Source organism: Triturus cristatus, chromosome 9 (assembly GCF_964204655.1).
Source record: "Triturus cristatus chromosome 9, aTriCri1.1, whole genome shotgun sequence".
In the NCBI taxonomy this organism is placed as follows: domain Eukaryota; kingdom Metazoa; phylum Chordata; class Amphibia; order Caudata; family Salamandridae; genus Triturus; species Triturus cristatus.
Window position 1 is genome coordinate 1,135,652,651 of NC_140592.1, and position 14,994 is coordinate 1,135,667,644.

At 44.8% G+C, this 14,994-nt stretch overlaps 1 protein-coding gene across 1 annotated transcript in view; it reads left to right on the forward strand.

Annotated features, from left to right (window-relative positions):
• The window catches only part of HEATR4 (HEAT repeat containing 4), a 774,416-nt gene that overhangs the window by 222,433 nt on the left and 536,989 nt on the right, over positions 1–14,994 (forward strand). The gene's annotated exons all lie outside the window — the stretch shown is intronic.

Here is a 14,994-nt window from a genome sequence, read left to right on the forward strand (position 1 = left end):
TGTTCTTTATGTACAACTGGTAGTCTGAACTTATGAAAGTGCTTTTATGCGCGATAATGAAGAACAAGCATTGGCACAGCCAATAGGTCTCACCTTTTGGACCTGATAGTGTGTAGCCATGCAGTACATTATTCTGGGGGCTGTTCCGCCAGGGATTGAAGGGGCTGCTCCTTAGGAGGAAACAAATGACAACAAGGAAGCAAGTCAATCATTATTCGATGACTCTGGATAGGACATTTTCCCCTGTAAATGTATTTAAGTGCACGCTCAAGTTAAACTTAAATGTATAAACCGCTTTACAAATTAGGTTCTACATTTCACAATCAATGTTAATGTAACTTGTATAGATACGGCACAAATATCTGACACATTAAAGAATGGGTGTCTGCCAACTGATAATAATTTAATAACAACAACAAATCTCCATTCCTAACAATAGGTTCAAAGGAGAAAACCATCAACACCGAGCCAACAATAATCACAAACTGCACCCTATTAACCGACATTCCGGAAAACAACGACGTGTAGGTAGAGAACAAGTTCAAGTCCATACTGCACTTGCTAAACACTGCCTGCACAACTAAGACCTCCCTCCTAAACTTTGGGCCTCCTACCACGATTATTACTGAGACAATAATTCTTAGGACTCCGTGGAGTGAATTTGATGCACTTTAGCTACTTGGGAATACTGTGTTAAAGCTCATAAAATGCTTTGGAGTATTTAGACACATGGGAGTTACAAAGCACTCTGTCCAATGACTGCAAATCAGTTCCTGAACAACATCGCTGTATTAGCATGTCTGGTACAAAGTAATAATGCACACAAGGAAGTGTTCACAACCAGGCCACAATTTTGACACAGATTAATCAGAAGAGCAATGAACATATACACTCAAAAGCAAAAGTGGGCACAATCCAGAATCCAGTAACCAGTAAAAAATACTTTTATTTTGATCTGTTAAAATCATAAACAGAGTGGAACATACCACCATGATGAAAACGTCATAATTCAGATACAGGATAAAAATTGCATTAAACCTTTTTATTTTAGTTGTCGTAACACTCATGTGATGTGATAACAAAGAACAGCGGATTATTATAACAGCAATGTAAACACATCCATGCTTTCTGTTATATTTAACCCCTTCCCCGCTCATGACGGAACCGTTCCGTCATGAGCCACGGTTGCCGTGTGCTCATGACGGAACGGTTCCGTCATGCCACGACCGTTGGCGGCCGCTCCGCCTACGCGGCGCTGTTTCCCCGCCTGTGCGGTGGGACAACGCAACTGGGCGGAGTCATGACGGAACCGTTCCGTCATGAGCACAGCTCAACCGTGGCTCATGACGGAGCGGCTCCGTCATGAGCACAGCGCCACCGCGCTGCCCCCCGCACCCCCCAGCGCCGCGGCGGAATTCCCGCCGCGGCGAAGGGGTTAAAGGGCTAATGCCAATAACAAATGGGGAGGGAGCAGAGTATGAAACTGCTATGCATAGTATTTTGCCCAGTTTCTTAAGCCACTAATATTTCCAACGGCTGTCGTGAGCACTACCTCGCAAGTGTTGCGCACGTCCTATGACTGACGCGACCCTGCCCACTCATTAGAACTCCCGTACCGTGGCGGAATTTGCGCGGCAGTTAAGGAGTTAACACAAAGAGTTAGTGTTGCGTTTTATGTCGTCTGGAAGCACAGGTGCAGAGATACCTGGGAATCTCGGGAACGGAATTTAGAAGAGTGTGGTAAATGGAAATCACACTGCAGAAGGTTACTCGTCTGTTGTCGTAATACTGAGAAGCTACGGAGGGCTGGCAGTATTACATTAGGGACTATATCGTATAAAAGTAGATTGTGAATGACAGCAGAGGACCCGATTGTGAATCTTTGGCCTTACCTAAAGGAGGAGTATCCCTAGAGGAGTAGCAGGTCCTCCCTGAGCTTAAGTGTAGAGTAAACAGTGTTTTTTACTCGTAGCAACAGGAAGGAATTTTCTCTTTGTAGCGCGTGGAGAAACTATCTTTGGTTTAGTGGAGCAGACAGAGTAGCGTTGTTTTTACGTTGTTACTAACAGGAATTTTATAACGAAAGACGAAAACAGACATTGTTGTATTACCTTGTGAAGGGAGGGTCAGTAGCAGGAGTAATACTGACGTCACAGAGAGCCATGCTGATATTGGTTGCAGCAGCGGGCGTGAGAAAACTGCAGATTGTAAAGGGAGAGTCAGTAGAAGGAGTAATACTGACGTCACAAGAGCCGCACTGGCATTGGTCAGACAAGCGGGTGTGCTGAAAGATCAGATTGGTCAATAGAACGGTAGCGTGCTGGTATTGGGTGGAAAAGGAAATACGTAGTGAGCTCTGATTGGTTGTTGGAGTGAGTCGCACAGACATTGGACGGGTATTGAATAATAGGTAAGAATTTTGAGGATTTTTTCGAGTGAATTAAATAAGAGAACAAGAAAAATTAAGTTAATTGATAAGATCAAGAATTTCTTTAAGAAAGACAAGTGCATAATAGCTAGGGAGGGAATCCTTATGCCACCTCCTAATACACCGGCTTCCTATACGATGATGGAAAGTGGATATTATACGTGTGTATGGCTGGAAAATTGGGTGGAGTATACAAAAGTTGATGGTGTTTTAGCTTTTCCTGAACATGGTACATTTAATGTAAGAGTTCTTCAGAATTTGAGAAACAGCATGAATTTGTTGGAACCAAATCCTAGGTTAACACAGTATGAGGCTTTGGAAGAATGGGAAGTTGAGTCATTTGAGCGTGAGAAATATAGAGGAGGTATGAGAATCAATAGAGGATTTTTACCCAGATACCCATTTGACACTCGAGGAGACCAAATGAAAAGATGGAGAAGGGCTGTAGTAACAGAGGGTTTATATCCAGTATTGGTGGCTGATGATCAAGAAGGGAGTAAATGTAAGGAGAAAACAAAACATATGGGTACGACAGGGATAGGATATATTGAATCTGATGATGAGTTATTGGAGGACATTTTGATAAAGAGACTTCCGCCTTATCAGAAAAGTGCTAGAGATACCACTTGAAGTGCCCCCATGATGGGAACTCCATTGGTTCCACAAGTTCTATATGATCCAACAGTTATTCGAGCATCACAGAAAAAAGAAAGGGATGCATTGATTAAAACCAAAGAAGAGATAATACAGAAGATAAATCAGTTAGACCTAAATGCGGAAGCACTGACATTACCAGTAGCGATTGGTCCGGTGATTCCATTGTATGGTGACAAACGAGGTACACCAAAATCCCAAACTGTGGCACCTTCTCAGAATAGAGCTAGAAAAGAGATAGTTGTGATAGACGATCAAGTTTGTGAGTGTGAGTCAAATGTTTCATTAATGGATCTCCCAAATATTGAGGCTGTGACGGAAACTACCCAGGAGAATTTTGCGCCCAATATTGTGAGAAGAAACGTACCAACCGTCACTCCAGTGACAGGGGGTTCCGCTGGATTTTCTCCTGAAGATCTAGAGGCATGGGCAAAAGGATTAGAAAAGAAGAAACTCAAAACTATAGATGTAAACAAGTTAAGGGTGGACTTAGAAGAAATGATCATTGGTACAATAGGTCAAATGAAGACGAAGAGTTGTTGTTTCTATGCAAGAGTATAACCTGGAGGGCAAAGAATTTACATGAGAAAATAGCGGAAGTAGCCTTAGAATTTGGAATAGATATAGAAAAATCAAAGGTACTGCAGAAACACTATAGAGCAGAATTTACTGAAAAGGATTTAGAAAGCTTGAATGCGTCAGGAAGGAGACTGCAAATAAAGGAATTGATACACCTTTTGAAAAAATGGGAAGATGTAGATCGCTGGAGAAGTAGATGGACTAAGAAAAGAGAGGAGACGATTGCCAAAGAGTTGTCTACCTTTCCGTTGAGAGAAGTGGAACAGGTTGTGTCCAATGAGAGAAGTTCCAGGAGGTGGATATGTGCATGTTCTGTGGAGTAGATAGGATATTTTATATTTTACAAATGATTTCCCTAGTTTGAGAGTGTTAGACCTGTCAGCCGTAGGGTGGTCTTTCCCTGTGTTTTTGCCCTTGCCTCATTTTTTACCACCCTCTTTTTCGTTGGCCTTAGGTCTCCGAGCGCCTTTCCATTGCTAATCAGTGTTAAGGTGCAGGTGCTCTCTTCCCCCAATATGGCTGCCACAGGTCCCTGCTACTGCGGAGTGGCCTTTTTAGTAGCACCCTAGTTGCCAGGGGCTGGCTGGGACCCTACAACATTGTTGCGACACCAGCCCGCCTTTTTCTCCCATAGCTAGAGTGGGGAAGCTCCTGGAACCTGCTGGAACCTTCTAGAATAAGGGTGGGGTCTGCTTTTGTCGCCTTAGAGAGTGGTCACCTGACCTAGGGATACTTAAGGAAAGGAGGGAAACTTTTTAGTCAGTTGGGGCAACGCAGACCTGGGGGAACCTACGCAGGAGTTTTAGGCGGTAGGGCCTAGTCAGGGACCTATGCCACTGGAAGTGACAGGGCTTAGGTGCTGCCTTTTAAGTTGAGTGAGGGATCCTGAACTAGCCCACTGATCTGGCCCAGCGGGAGGTAAACCCAGGGAAAACCTACCAAGCCTGACTGAGAACTCTCTTCAGTCACCAACTCAACCTACCGCCCCCCCCCTCAAGAAACGAAGGGCGCCGGAACCAACAAGCGCCAAGAAGACCTTCTAACCTTCCACAGAACTGCTGGGGCATCGACCAGGTACCAGCGCTGAGCCATCCCTGCGCCACTGACTCGGCCCCGATCCCCCCTGTACTGCCCTGCTGCTAACGCGTGGCCTGCCCTACCAGCTGCTCTGCCCTGAGTCAGCGCTGGGCATCACCCAAATTGCCACCTTCAAGTTGCCGGCCAGGCCTTCGTTTCCCCGGCTCCTACCGAGAGAGGCCGTAAGAAGTACTCACCGTCGCGGCCTGGAACCGCAAAGACTGCACCCCGTCATCTCCGGGGCCCGCGGGGAGGAGCTAGACCTGATGCATATTGATGTTTCTGAAAACTTGCCACAAGGGAGATGTTCTGGGGCAAGCAGTAGTGCAGGGTGGAGGAGTGCGTCGCCAGAAGAGTATGAGGATACTGCTGGAGGATTCTTAATGATCAATAGTGAAATGGTTGCGATCCGATCTATGGTTTTACGAAATAGACTTGCCCTTGATATTCTTTTGGCAAAAGAGGGTGCAGTCTGTGGCATGTTGACAGTTCAATACTGCTGTACATATATCCCGAATAAAAGTAAAGGTATTGAGGGATATATCAAGAATATTTGGAAGATCCATAATGATCTGACCCAACTGGAGGTTGACGGTGCATGGGAAAGATTTAGTAAAAGTCTTTCTAAATTAGGTAATTGGTTTTCCGCTTCTGGAAGTAGTTTTTTACAAAAAATAGTGATACCGACAATTTCAATAGCATTAGTGATATTAATGATAGTAATGACTTATAAATGTTGTAAGAGAAAATTGAAGACAAGGTCAATGATTGAAATGAAGAACAAAAGAATGGGAAGAAAGAGAAAGTGGGAAGAGATTGAGTTAGAGGAAATGAAAGACAATTTGTATGGAAGAATGAAAGGGATGAACATAAAAGAAAGAAATAAAGAATGCGTAAAAACAAATCTAGACACTAAGATCTAATTGGCAATTGGTAATGATGGGTATTTTATGATGGCTCTAAAATGCCATCAGAGGGGGAATTGATGGAGCAAGGATTCGAAGAAAAGAATCTTGCTCGAATCAACCTCTCATTAACAAGTACTAACAAGTAGAAATAGAAAAATGAAAGAGAATTAATATAGACACAACATTCATACACGGGGGAAAAGGCTTTCTGCTTGCTTAAATAACAAAGAATAATTTGTAACCAAAAATCGCCTTGCGCATGTGCGAACCCGTCCTGCGTAAATAACCATGTGATTAACCCATGTGAGAGGAAAACTCTCACGCATGCGCAAGGAGTTGCTAACTGTACGTCTTGAAGTACCGCATGCCTGGCATATGCTTGCCTGGATTTTAAAAGATTTTAAAAGAGGTTTTCGCTACTAATGCTTTGCTTAACAAAGAAGAAGAAAACCAGTAGTAGGTGGTAAACAGTGGTAAACAGTGATAATAACATATTTGGGAAATTAACCTCTGTTTATGATTCCTTTATCAATAGTGTGCGTTTGGGCCTGATGTGTTAAGCCAAAAGAAAAGATAGTGGGTGAAACGTAATGCAAATTGAGTCTGCACATTAAAGTCCTGGAATGACCTGCTGACCGGGACATTGACCGACTGGCAAGAACCAAGGACGAATGCTTGGAAAAGTTCTTCAACTGAAGAAATTATATACAATTTGTATCTATCTATTTTGTGAATGCATGTGAAAAGAAGTGTTCTGAAAATTGAATAAATTATGTGGGAAGGGTTTACTAAACAAAGAATTAGTTAAGAATTCTGGAATGATCACATGAGGTGATGACAACTCCCCTGCCCCGGCCCAATCACAGTTCATGATTCACAGATACTTGCAACCTTTGAGGGTGGGACATGCAAAATTAAAAGGGTATAACTTGAGTGACTTAAGATTAAGAAAGTGAGAGCTGCTACGAAGAGACGTTGATGCTGAGTGAGGAGTGGGCGAGAGCTGCTGCTGGGGAAGAACAGACTGAGAAGATTCAATACTTAAGACAGCCTGATTAGATTGAAAATTTGCGAAAGAATATCGAGGAGGGAGAGAGTGTAAGAGAGGGATGCGCTCCGGTGTGTCACGTTCTAGAGAAGTATAGTAAGTATAATCCTATCCTGCACCTGTCCTATAGTCTTTGTCTACTGATTCTTAATAAGTTGACCTCCATCAATCCTTTTGGCCAGGGGTTGGGTTTCCTGTTTCACCTTGGTAATTATCATTTACCTTACATTTTGCATACTCTCTGCAAAGTATGAATTATTGTGTCTTTTGTCTCTTCATCTATCACTCCTAATGTGTTGAGATTGTTGGATGTATTTGTGTATTTAAATGTTATTTGGTAAATGAATTTTCTCTTCAATGAAAGTTGATGGAGTTTGCACTGTGAATCTGTACAGATGAGCGTTCATTTTGATTGAATTATTAGATAAAATCTATTGAATCTTACTTGGAGTCTGTGATCATTTTATTGAAAAGCTATAGGATAGATTAATGAATTTGTTGATATCACCATCAACTACTCGACTGATGGTCCATTGAGTGTTGATCTGTGAAGATTAGTTAGGCATTGACTAATTCAGATCAAAGAGAAATAAAACTTGACCCCCAGCGAAACAGTCAGGAAATCTGCATGTTTATAAAGGCCCATTATGAGTGATACTTTGATTTGTGAACATTTTATCCTGGCCTTTCGCTGGATCAGCAGCATGGCACACACAGGAGAGTGCACTGATGTAAAGTGATCTGATAGCCTCAGGTCTTTCCAGCGCTATATAAAACACCTAAAAAAATAATACATTTAGTGGCATCCTGATGAATTTCACTGATTAAGTACATAAGAGTGTATTTACCATTGAGCCCTTTAAGCCACATGAGTAATGCCATGTCTTCATAACCTTCAATACTGGAAAAGGGATTGTGTTAAGTCTCAGACATACACAAACCTGCAAGAGTGAGAGTTTGGGTTGGGATTATCCACTGCTGTGTCCCCCGAGGCTGATCCATTACAGATGTTCAGGATAATCAGTACATAAATAACTCAAAATGTGATGCATTGCATGTTAATTTATCACACGTCGATACCTACAAAATATGGCATGAACCAAAGCACCATTTCCTATTGATGAAATGTTGGCCAACCTTGCTGCCTATGGGCAAAACGTATTTACTGCCTAGGCGCGCTATGCTTGTCCTTGAGTGCTATGCTGAAATGGCCAGTCCCATATCCTGACTTGGATGATGTTCAGTGGCAAAGGCTCCAACTTTGAAAAACAAGAGTTGTGTGCCCAATATTAACTCAGGGACTTGAGTTTATGGGAAATTCACTTAACCCCCCCTTTCTCTCATAACAATTTAATGCTGTTACATATATTTCTATGGAGCACACTACCTCGTTGCAATGTAACTTGAACTGTCCCAATTACATGTTTCCTCCTCACTTCTCATCAGATCCTATTTTATGTACTCAGTTTCCATGTGGTTCCCACGAGTTGTCCAGCCATCGCTTTTGGTTGGCGATGATCCTGCCACGATATATGTTCTGCGATGGGGACGCAACACTGCAACGTCTTCTGTATGTAGGTTGGGGAGACAATATTGTAAGATATTCAAGTATTTTATCTGATACCTGGTGATTTGCTCAAGTACTCCTTGTAGACTCAAATATTTCGCACAAGCCAATCAGTTCCAACCTTTATGATTTATATATACAATAACACAATGTGTTCCCTTTAAAATAGTGAACTGAACTTATTTTATTAAGAACCCTATTGATGTACCTGTTTGAGCAGGCCACAGTACAACAATAACGGTTTCAGGGAGCTATCAATGCCCTGGGACTAGTATAGGAAAGTAACAATAAGCAGAAGTTACTCCTGCATCCACTAAGTGAATCTAGACAGGATGGAATGTAACTGGATACAAGGGGGTCTTTAAACTCTCAGCAGGAAGATGTCTCCAGGGATATTGTGTGGCTAATTAATTTTACAGCATGCAGGCTTCTGCAGGTTGCAGGAGTGGGAGGAAAAGAACGGTGCTGGAATGCATGCACGTGTGGGCAGTGAAGCACCACATGCATTCTTCTCCAGCGAGTGACTAGAGCTGTGTGTAACATGAGACGTTTCCTAACTCATTCAGAAATATTATTATATAGCGCACATCATCAACTAAACTGGGTCGAGGCACTTAAATAAAAGGGAGGTACTACAGCACAGCTTAATAGTGGTTCTTTACCTATCACTCGCCGTCCATCAAAGGATACTTACCTGTGTTTTGCTGGTTACTATTTTCTGTGTCCCAGGCCCACACTGGAATGGTTGGCAGGGCACCTTAAAGGCCAAATTAACACGCCTGCATCCTCGATTGTATCTATCTGGCCCAGTGGGCGAAGGAACGAAGCGGCTAAGAGGCAGGGGAGGGAATAAGTATATGTGAATCACAGCCCCTTAAAAACAATTACAATGGAGAACGGGAGGAGTCTTTCACCCATCCTTAACTAGAATGTCAACAGAGAAAATAGAAAGAATTAAGACAACACTGAAGCAGAGAACTGCATCCGGTGGTCTACCAGAAGGAGAAATCACCAACACTGGATTGTAAGCTTTACAACGCGTTTTAAATAGTGAGAATTGGCCACTGTTCCTGAGTTGTGTGTGTGAAGAAATAAAGGCAGTATGGAACAATGGCAGCACCCCCTGGTGTAGCTCCTGGGTGAGCAGTCACAAGGCTGAGTTCCATTAATGCATGCTAGGGTCGTGTTAATATTGTCACCCTCTGCTGCGCGAGTACCGATCTCTGACAGCACCGCAGACCCACGTGCTTGCCCAAGCACAGAATATGTAAGTGACACTTGCTGCAGTGATATTGGGCGAAAGTAGGACCTATGCCGGGCTGCGAAACTCTGGAGGGGAAAGCTGATGAAGGCGGGTAAGAGGACAGCAGCCGGTGTACACGTCACACAATGCAAGCTGGGTGGTTCAAGGGGGTGAACGACAACACCTGAGCTGATTTTGGATTGGAGTCATTCAGACAGACTAAGGCAGCATTTTGGGATATGAGGGTTTTACCCACCGGCACCAGTCCGTTCGCACTAGTCGCCAGGGTCAGGACTCCATTACACCCTGGCGTGGGCACTGTGGATCGGTATAAACGAAGTCCTTCATCAATAAGCCAAAAGCTGGCCCACTGAAGCAAGGTGAAGCCCGGAAAGCCAAAACAATTCCAATCCACATTGAAAAGAAGCCTGGAACGAGCCTGGCCCTACCAAAAGTAGCCTAAAATCAGTTAAACACAGGTTGCCTATGCACACGTTTGACATGTATTGCAGTATAATTACAATCAGTAACGGAGAGAACACAAATTCACAAAAACAGTAGACAATTCCAGTAAGACGTATCTTTCTTGTTTTTAATGTGGATCCGTTGCCCAGCCAACACGTGTTTCGTCAGGGTATAAACCCACGACTTCTTCAGGGCTACAAAAACGTATAATAATAAAGTGTAAAAACATTTATGCATAAACATCCAAAGTAACAACGTGAATATGTGTAGACCCTGCCTGATTCTCGCCTGGCCTCGTGTCTGTCAATGTCTTGTAGCACTAGTTTATGGAAGGTATCTATTGTATTTCCCCCGGGTAAAATCGGTGTCCATTTTGATTTTGTTTTTAAACCACTGGCTATGGTGTAATCAGTATCAACATTCAGGTCCAATAGGAGTTGGCTCATATCATCTGGTGTTGCTTCCTGGTTTGTGATAGAAAGTAGTAACTGAGTATCATACAAATCCTGTATACTGAGAATATCAGACGCACCGCACATAGGAAAATTCTTAGTTTGTTTATTCACAATCGAATTGTTGACAAACATTTTCTTCAGTTTCAGATTCCTAATAAATTTGAACAGATCTACTTTGGTTTTACACACATCAACCCTATCTGTCGGGCAAAAGCCTAAGCCCTTTTTGAGGAGGGAGATCATATCATCGGAGAGGGAGAGGGAAGATAAGTTGATAATGTCGACCCCCATCTCTTGTGTATGTTTTAATTCCTCTTGTCCCCTGACCTCAGGTTTCTCCTGTAGTCGTTTGTGGCCTGCTCTCTTGCCTCTCCTAGTTTTTTTATTGGTTCTCCAGAGTTGGGGGGGTTCTGTTGCCCCTCTTTATGCGTTGTACCTCCTGCAAAAAAGAAGATGAAGAACTTCCTGGTCTCTCTCCATTGGAGGTGGCTGTAACATTCTCTATTTCTCCATCACTAGATGCTGGCACACTAAGGGAGGTGGAGCTAGAGGAAACAGAGGTGGTATGTTGCCTACCTGGTCTGTTCTTGTTCTGATCATTAACAAGAATCTCATCATACTTTTTAGCGAAGGTAAACACTCTACCCTCTTTATAGTCAATTTCATCCAGTTTCAATTTTCTTGCTTTGCGTTGTTTAATGTCATCCTGGTGTTTGGCTAATATGTCAGACAGGATAACATAATTCTTTTCTGTAGCTTCAACTAATCCTAGGTCTTTGATTTCACCTTCAAGTATGCAAATATCCTTCTGTAGTGCTGTGACTTTTCGGTCAGCATTGTCAATGAGTATACTGTAAGGAGGAGGACGGAGCGGACCGGAAGCGGATCGTGACTGTGCCGCTGAACGCCACTCCGGAAGTAGGAAACGGTCTAGCCTTGGACTCGGCCGAAGGGGAGGAGCCACGCACGGGAGGTGACGCAGAACGCCTAAAACGAGCGGAAACGGAGCTGGAGGGGCGCGAGACCGGCGAAAGGAGAGCGAGAAATCCAGAGTACAGCGAAAAAGGAGAAACCAACGACGGAGGAGAGCGGCGAGTGGGAGGGGTGCAGGAGGAAAAAGGAGAGACGGAAGACGGCGAAACAAGGAGAGAGAACGAGATATATACGGCGACCAAACCCGGTGGGCTAAAGGGAGGAGAAGACACCCTGGGTCCCAGCGCCGCGGTCCGGGGAACGGGCCGTGGCTCAAGGCAAATGTCTCTTCGGGGACCTTTTGGGTGGGGTTGGTGGGGAGGTTGCGAAGGGGCACTAGAGCAAGGGTGAGACCCTACCAGACTCCCACACTTCCCTCCTCACACCTGACTTCGGTGATGGTAGCACGGATGTAAATATACAAGTAGCAGCACTGACTTAGACCTGTTTTTGTTTTCTTTTCCTCCCCTCCCTCACCTACCGAGAACCTCCATGTGCGGACTCCGAACACAGAAGGCCAAGATCCCTCCAAGTTTTGAACGGCCCGCGCAAGGAAGATCCCACGGATAGTGACTGTCTCTTATGTTTGTTACCTCTGATTATTCGCCCAAATCACACCCTGAACATACCGGAATATACTCCCCATCCCTACCTGCCAGACTTGCTAAAATAAAGAGCCAGAACCATTGCACCTTGTTGACTTCGGCAGGGTTTTTTTTTTTTGTTTATGGTCAACCTTCCCGTTAGGGACCCCTGAATACCACAGATTTGGTGTCAGAAGTGGGATATAGCTGAGTGTCGACAATGACACAGCCCGTGCCTGTTACTATAGAGAGCACCATTAACCAGCTGGCAGAGGGACAGAGACACCTCCAATTGGCACTTGAAAAACAGGCCAAACAGCCCGAAAAGACAGGGAAGCGTTGCATGGCGCCTTAAGGGATCAAGCCGTCATATTCACATCCAACTAACAAGTACAAGATACAGCAATACTTAGACTGACAGACGCCATTGTCAGTACAAGAGTCCGTCCTAATGTCCCTGGGTCGGTCCTACAGAAATTTCAAGAAGGTGATGACCCTGATTTTTTTTTGTTAACTTTGAGAGGGCAGCAACTACCGCTGCATGGCCCCAGGAACGGTGGAGTCAATACATAGCTCCTCTCCTGGCTGGGGAGTTTCAAGCCGCCTATCAGGCCGCCAACCCCGCTGGAACGACCGCCTTCGAGGATGTGAAAAAAGCCATTTTAGAACGGCTTGGCTGTGACCAAGAATACTACAGGGCAAAATTCAGGAAAGAAAGGTGGAACACTGGAGACAATCCGCGTGCCCTGTATTACAGGATCAGAAAACTGGGGAATCGCTGGTTAACACCCCATATATCCACGGTAGAGGAATTGACAGACAAAGTGTATCTAGAACAGTTCCTTGACGCCCTACCAACAACAACCCATACATGGGTGAAACAACACCCGAACCTCACAACCGCAACAGCTGTCGACTTGGCTTGTGCTTTTCATAGAGCACCTGAGTTTAAAGCCGGAATAGCCCGGACCTCTTCTTTTCCGCTGAGAAATACACCCAGACCCGACTTAAAACCCCATGTACAGCCTAGACCAGTTCCCCCCATCACGAGCCCGGGTAGTCAAGGACCCCAATGCTATCATTGCTCCGAGTGGGGACACATAGCCCGACAATGCCCCCATAAAACCCCGACAGTAGACCCCATGGAGGTAGGGTATTCAAGGGGACGGATATTTGTGTGCGGTCAGGGGTCCCCTCGATACAAAAAGGATATACTGCTGAACGGAAAAAGGCAACAGGCATTATTTGATACCGGGTGTCACGTGTCCGTGGTAGATAGGTCCCTAGTTCCGCAACTACGAGAAACAGAAAGAGTACAAGTCACCTGTGTTCACGGGGATAGAAAGTCATACCCAGTCGCGGAAGTCCTACTTGATATATCTAACGATCCCCAAATACGGAAAGTGGGGGTCATACCGTCCTTACCTGAGGCAATCATTATCGGTACAGACCACCCAAAATTCGAGCAGTACTTAAATGAGACCAAAAGAGAAGCACTATCATGGTTACATGAGGCACCCTTTAGCGATTGTGTCCTAGAGACTGGAACCGTCAAAGACAGGAAAAGTAAGACTGAAAGAAGGAAAGCAAAACAACTGTACATAGAGACCCATAAATCACATCACGCCTTTCCTATCTCCCTTACAGACCCCGCTGAGGCAGTCCCGATTAGCTTCCGCTCAGCCCAGAGGGATGATCAGACCCTTGTCCATGCCTGGGAACAGGTACAGGAGCAAGAAACAAATAAGGTAGGACCATATTTTTTTATTCATAAAGGTTTGCTATATCGCTCTGTAAAGGAGGGGGAACGGGTCAAAACACAGCTCTTAGTGCCTCTTTCCTTTCGTCACCATGTAATGCAGTTAGCCCACAATCACACAGGGGGTGGACACTATGGGAAAGAGAATACACTGAAGTATCTCTTGGGCAGGTTTTACTGGCCGGGAGTCTATAAGGATGTGGCGAAGCATTGTGCGTCCTGTGTGAGGTGCCAATACTCCAACCCCGAAGGGATCAAAAAGGCCCCTCTATGTCCCTTGCCAATAATCGACGTCCCCTTTAAACGTGTTGGCATGGACTTGGTAGGCCCACTTACTCCCTCTGCTAGAGGCCATAGATACATCCTAGTCATCATAGACTATGCCAGCAAATATCCAGAGGCTTTTCCTTTGACCACAAGGACCTCCCCTGCTGGTGCTAGAGCCATGATTTCTTTCTTTTCCCAGGTGGGTTTTCCCACCGAAATACTTACGGACCAAGGAACCCCTTTCATGTCCCGATTAATGGCCCAAGTGTGTTAGGTCTTAGGTATCCACCAAATCCGACTGTCGGTTTACCACCCCCAAACGCTACAATAAAACCATTAAAGGCATGCTCCGCAAGGCCATCTCCGAAACAGGGAGGGACTGGGACCAACAACTACCACTTGTCCTGTTTGCGATCCGAACCCATGAGCAGAAATCAACGGGTTTCTCCCCGTTTGAGCTCTTGTTCGGAAGAAAACCCCGAACCCTATTAGACATGGCAGCCGAACAATGGGAGGCAGAGGACGAGGAGGGACAACCAATACCCAAATACGCAGCCGATTTAAAAACCGCCGTTGCCAAAATCTGGGGTTTTGTACACGAACACATGGAAAAAGCCCAAGGCATTCAAAAGTTATATTATGACCGAAATAGCCGATTAAGAGAGTTCGCTCCCGGGAACAAAGTTCTTCTCTTGCTCCCAACGACAGAGAACAAACTACTATCCAAGTGGCAAGGCCCCTATGTTATTGAAAGAAAAATCACTCCAGTCACATACAGCGTCCTCCAACCCCTCCCGTCCGGGGGCAAACAAATTTACCATGTTAACCTTCTAAAATAATGGGAGGAGCCCACTACACCCGATGAGACAGGGCGATCGGTTCTTACGATAAACACAGAAAGGCCCCTAGCGATATCCACAGCAAACACACAAGCCGTAAACGAGAAAGCACCTGTTGGGCACATACTGTCTTCTAACCAACAGACACA